Genomic DNA, 6,104 nt, shown 5'->3' on the forward strand with positions numbered 1-6,104 from the left:
AACAGACCTGTACTGTGCTTGCAGGTTTATGCCCGCAGGTCCTTTCCTGGATGGAGGTAACAGTAAGCTGTGTTGTCATCTGTCCCATTAGGACCGGAGGGGAGTGAACAGAACCCCCTAGATGTGCAAACCAAAGCCTGTGAGGAGCTGGCACTGGTGACTCCTACTTGTAATCCTAGCTACTTAGGAGGCAAAGATCTGAGGATAGTAGTTCAAAGCCATCCCAGGCAGCAAAGTCCTGAGACTATTGTCTCCAATTAACTACCAAAAAGCTGGAAATGGAGCTGTGGCTTAAGTGGTAGAGAACTAGCCTTGAGCACAAAAGCTCAGGGAGAGTGCCCAAGACACTGAGTTCAAGCCCCAGTACCAGCACACACACACACACACACACACACACACACACACACACACATCACTCCACCTTATCCCTCACTTCATAGACAGAACCAGGCTCCAGAGAGGTTAGAGCCTTTGCCAGATCAGCTCAGGTTGGGCTAGACTTGGCTAGTAGACTGAAGAGTGGCACACACAGAGAGTGCGTGCACATTGGAAGTATGTCTGTCCCATATGATCCGCATTCCTCCCCTAAAGACACCTAAAAATTAGGTTTTTCTTCCCAGACTATGTCATTCACCAGGTGCCTACCTAAAGGAGTAGTAAGCCTTCACCAGTAGTAATTCTGCCCACACTGGGGATTAGCAAACTACTAGAGATAGCTCATGTCCATCTTTTTCCCCTTCCCTACCCTCAATCGTGATCTTAAGTCAGACTTATTCGGGGCCTGACCTGCTCTGACTGAGAGCATCGTAACTTGGTGTTCAGTTCATGTCTTGGAAACTGTCAGGTCTGGCCTCTGCTTCCTTCAGCTCTGTCTTTTCCCAACCACCACAAGTGACTCCTGAGGCAAGGCCCTTCACACAAAAGGTATTCTGACTTCAGCCTCCCAATTCATGAATGGAGGGTGGGGCAAAGGTGGGAAGGAAAGGGAGGAGGAAGGTTGGTTTGTCTGCTGTGGCTTTTTGTTGGGTTTTGTTGGGTTGTTTGGTTTGTTTCGCCAGTCCTGGGCCTTGAACTCAGGGCCTGAGCACTGTCCCTGGCTTCTTTTTGCTCAAGGCTAGCACTCTACCACTTGAGCCACAGCGCCACTTCAGGCTTTTTCTGTGCTGAGGAGTCAAACCCAGGGCTTCATGTATACGAGCCGAGCACATTACCACTAGGCCATATGTGGCTTTTGGGATGCTTGGAGAAAGAGAGCGCTTTCACAAACAGCTATTAGCTTCTAGCCCATTTCAAGTCCTAAAGGTCAGAACTGCTGTGTATCCCTGTGCAGGATGTTCACTGCCCAAGGACTACCAATGGAAGGATCTTGTGAGGGCTGAAATGGAGCCTGCACTCCATGTTTATGTACATCGATACAGGGGAATGACCAGATGACCTTTTTTTTTTTTTTTTTGGCCAGTCCTGGGCCTTGGACTCAGGGCCTGAGCACTGTCCCTGGCTTCTTCCCGCTCAAGGCTAGCACTCTGCCACTTGAGCCACAGTGCCGCTTCTGGCCGTTTTCTGTATATGTGGTGCTGGGGAATCGAACCTAGGGCCTCGTGTATCCGAGGCAGGCACTCTTGCCACTAGGCTATATCCCCAGCCCCCAGATGACCTTTTATAAGTGTGCACAACCCCTTCCCTGGAATAGACTAAGGAAAGAGTGGTTGTAATTTGTAAGATTAGGAAAATGAATCTTTGAGATGGCGAATAGCTTGAAGAGATCTGCAGTGTGGGTTGTGGTGAGGTGAAAATAGGGGGCTAAGAACTTCAACTAAGAGGATAACAGGAGTTAAAGCCAAGACTTGATTTTTAAGAAACAAGGGTAATGGGCTAGGAATATGACCTAGTGGTAGAGTGCTTGCCTCGTATACATGAAACTCTGGGTTTAGTTCCTCCGCACCACATATATATAAAAGGCCAGAAGTGGTGCTGTGGCTCAAGTGGTAGAGTGCTAGCCTTGAGCAAAAAGAAGCCAGGAACAGTGCTCAGACCCTGAGTTCAAGCCCCAGGACTGGCAAAAAATAAAGAAAGAAGAAGAAGAAAGAAAGAAATGTGGGTAGTGGTGTGTGTGTGTGTGTGTGTGTGTGTGTGTGTACTCAGGGCCTGGATACTCTCAGCTTTTATTTGAGGCTTGTACCTTGATCACTTGAGTCACACCTCCACTTCTGGCTTTTGGTGTTTACTTGGAGATATGAGTCTCACAGACTTTCCTGCCCTGGCTTCCAACAATGTTTCTCAGATCTCAGCCTCCCGAGTAGCTAGAATTACAGATAAGTCACAGGCACCCAGCTCAAAAACCATTCTTTATCCAAACATTTATCAACATCTTCAGGAACTACTATTCAACCAGACACAGTTTGGGACACTTGTGATCTACAAATTATTGCCATTTATGTAAAATGCTTTCTGTCTAGGATAATTACTATACAATGGGTTAACTATGATAATTAACATATCTACTTAACTTGGTAGATGTCTCTATTTGACACTACTTTTTAAGATTGCCCACGCTTCTGATACCCAGATAACAGTCATGTCTTATCAGTTTAAAAACCAAAGATGACTGTTGTTTTGGGCTCTTATGGGGGTCCCTTAGCCTACTTTAATTTCCGGGGTCTCCAAGGTCCAGTTACTGCTCAGTTTAGAAGTTTCATCTACATGCATGGTCTTTGCCATTGTCTGGATCTTGGGACGTTGCTATGCCCAGACCTATCTACTATGGGTGCCTTGAGGCTCTCCAAACTCTTCACATAAACCCCACAGTATTGTTCTGGAGTGAGGATGCCTTGATTCTAACCTCTTTCCATCAATCACAACTGTGCAGATTTGCTCAAGCTATTCATCATCTCAAAGTTTCATTTTCCTAATCTTACAAATTGACAACAATAATATCTACTGTTAGAGTTGAAGAAACATGCACAAAAACTCTTGGCCCAATACCTGGTCCATATAGATGATGAATAAACATTTGCTACTATCAACAACCAACTCCCAAACTTGTTTCCTTTTTCCTGTATCTCTTGCATTCACTCACAGCCCCACGATTCACCTACGTACTAGTCAGAGACCTAGGCGCTTCCTCAGATTTGTACCTCTCTCTTGCCCACCACATCTCCATCACTGCTTGCTGCTTGGCTGTTTTCCCAACCCATGCCTTTCATTCTCATGACAAAAGCCCTACATCAGGCATTTACCACCTCTTCCACTTGTTTCCCTGCTTCCATTCTAGGATCTTCTACCCCAAACCTACAATGTAACAGTCTACCAAAACTGCAGCTTGACAGATGCCTGTTATCCTAGCTACTCAGGAGGCTGAGATCTGAGGATCTCTGTTCACTGCCAGCCCAGGCAGGAAAATCTGTGAGACTCTTATCTCCAATTAACCACCAGAAAACTGGAAGTAGCACTGTGGCTCAAATTTGTAGAGAGCTAGCCTTGAGCTGAAGAGCTCAGGGACAGTGCCCGGGCCTAGAGTTCAAGCCCCATGACTGACAGAAACAAAAAACACAAAACACAAAACCTGAAGCTCACTCCTAGCTACTCTGGAGGCTGAGATCTGAGGATCCCTGCTCAAAGCCAGTTCAGGCAGATAAACCCAAATGACTCATCTTCAACTAACCAGCAAAAAGCCAGAAGTGAAAGTGTGGCTCACATGGTAGAGCACCAGACTTTGAGTGAACAAGCTAAGGGAGAGCATGAGGCCACAGTTCAAAACCTTGTGTGGCACAAGAAAAATACAAATCTCTACAACTTTCCACTTCCCTGCTCAGAATGAAGGCTATGTTCTTCCCCCTAACTTACAACCTTCCTTTGCTCCTTACACACCTGCCATACACCTGCTTCTTTGTTTTGTCTCCTCACACTTTGCATCTCACTCATCCTGCTTTAGTAGCACCATCCCTGCAGGAGTTTCACACAGCCAGATTCCGCACCTTTGTTGAAGTGGTTCCTTTACCCTCAGGCTTATAGCTTGCTTCTGGGCTTACTTCTTTGTTTGGGTGTCATCTGTGAGGCCTTCCCTGAATCCCAGGTCATGTGGGGGAGGAGGGATACATACTGGTTTGTAATTTCCAGAGCTTGTCACTGACCACTTCCTATTAAACCTGAAGATTAAAGTCTTACATTTGTCTATGTAATTCCTTGAAGGCATGGATTACATCTTCTTACTGTGTGGGCTGCAGGATTTAGTACTGTTCTGAACACACAGCAAGTTCTCTAAGTATTGGTGAATCTGGTCCTGCCTGTCAATGGCTGAAAAGCACAGCTAGAACATTCTCTCTCTCTCTCTCTCTCTCTCTCTCTCTCTCTCTCTCTCTCTCTCTCTGTGTGTGTGTGTGTGTGTGTGTGTGTCATGGGACTTGAACTCAGGGCCTGGGCACTGTCCCTTAGTTCTTTTGCTCAAAGCTAGCACTCTACCACTTGAGCTATATACCAACCAAGCACCACTTCCAGTCTTTTAGAGGTTCTGTGGAGATAAAAGTCTCACAGACTTTACTGCCTGGGCTATCTTCAAACCCAGATCCTCTTATCTCAGCCTCCAGTGGCTAGGATTACAGGTGTGAGCCATTGGTGCCTGGCTCATTCCTTCTCTTTCTTCACCCAAGAATGGTGTCTAGGCTCTTCAGTTTCTTTCCCCAGATCTAGTAACACATACATTACATTGGGCCCTCCCTGCCCAGAACAAATTGCCAGCTAAGATAAATCACTACCAGTCCTGGGGAAAGTCCAACCTTGTTTCCTGAATTGACTTCCTTCTCATACTTACTGGGTATTTGACTGAAATCTGTAAGTAAAGACAGTCCAACTCCAGCTGACTAGGTCGCCTAGAGGAAAGAGACAATGGAGGTGACAGAAGTCAAATGACCTGTTCAAAGACTCCAGGAAACTGGAAAAGGGTAGAAAATACACACACTGACATCCCCATCACACTGCAACTCTTGATACCAGTCCTCCAAACAAATCTCCAATGGAAAAAAACCTAAGGAAGTAAACAACATCACTAGAATTGCCAAGATCTGCTCCAGTTCTTCAAAAGCTCTGCAAGACACATTTCCCTGGGCAACTATTAACCAAGCCCCAAATATTGCCCCTACCTCCTCCACAAACTCCCTGAGACCTGGAGGGGGTCAGCCAAAGTCAACTTAGTGACTGCCAATGAGGGAGGCAAGCACTGGAGGAGGAATCAGGGAAGAAGCCCCAAGCCCAGTTTGGTTGCTAGTCATTTTGCTTTTCAGAATCTTTAGTCTTTTCAAGAACATGTAGGACAGATCATCTAGAGACAGCCACACAGTCTATGATCATCTGATTTCAATACTCATCATGAAAGGTACTTTCCACAAGGGAGCTTTTACCTCTATTTATATTTATTAATTTTTTTTTTTTTTTGCCAGTTCTGGGGCTTGGACTCAGGGCCTGAGCACTGTCCCTGGCTTCTTTTTGCTCAAGGCTAGCACTCTTCCGCTTGAGCCACAGCGCCACTTCTGGCTATTTTCTGTATATGTGGTGCTGGGGAATCGAACCCAGGGCCTCATGTATATGAGGCAGGCACTCTTGCCACTAGGCCATATCCCCAGCCCCTCTATTTATATTTAAATACCCTTGTTTTCTGGTCCACTCAGTGAGAATATATACCAAATGAATTTCCTAAGAGTTGGGATATCCCTTTGTTCATATTTATATTCTCCCAATGTGGGGCTATAAGCTTTCATTTTTCTTATGTATATGCCTAGGTGTGAAATCGCTGGGGTTTATGGTAACCCTAACTAAGATAATCCTTTGAGGAATAGTTTTCCAAATCAACCAAGAGCAGTATATGAGGGTTCCAGTTTCTCTACAACCGTAACAAGACTTACCTGACTCTGTGTGTGTGTGTGTGTGTGTGTGTGTGTGTGTGTGTGTGTGTGTGTGTGTGTGGGGTTTGAACTCAGGACCTGGGCTCTGTCCCTGAGCCTCTTTGTGCTCAGGGCTAGTGCTCTACCACTTTGAGCCACAAACCCATTTCCAGCTTCTGAGTGATTTATTGGAGATAAGAGTCTCATGGGGACTTTTTGGCCTGGCTGGCT

Source organism: Perognathus longimembris, chromosome 17 (assembly GCF_023159225.1).
Source record: "Perognathus longimembris pacificus isolate PPM17 chromosome 17, ASM2315922v1, whole genome shotgun sequence".
NCBI lineage: Eukaryota > Metazoa > Chordata > Mammalia > Rodentia > Heteromyidae > Perognathus > Perognathus longimembris.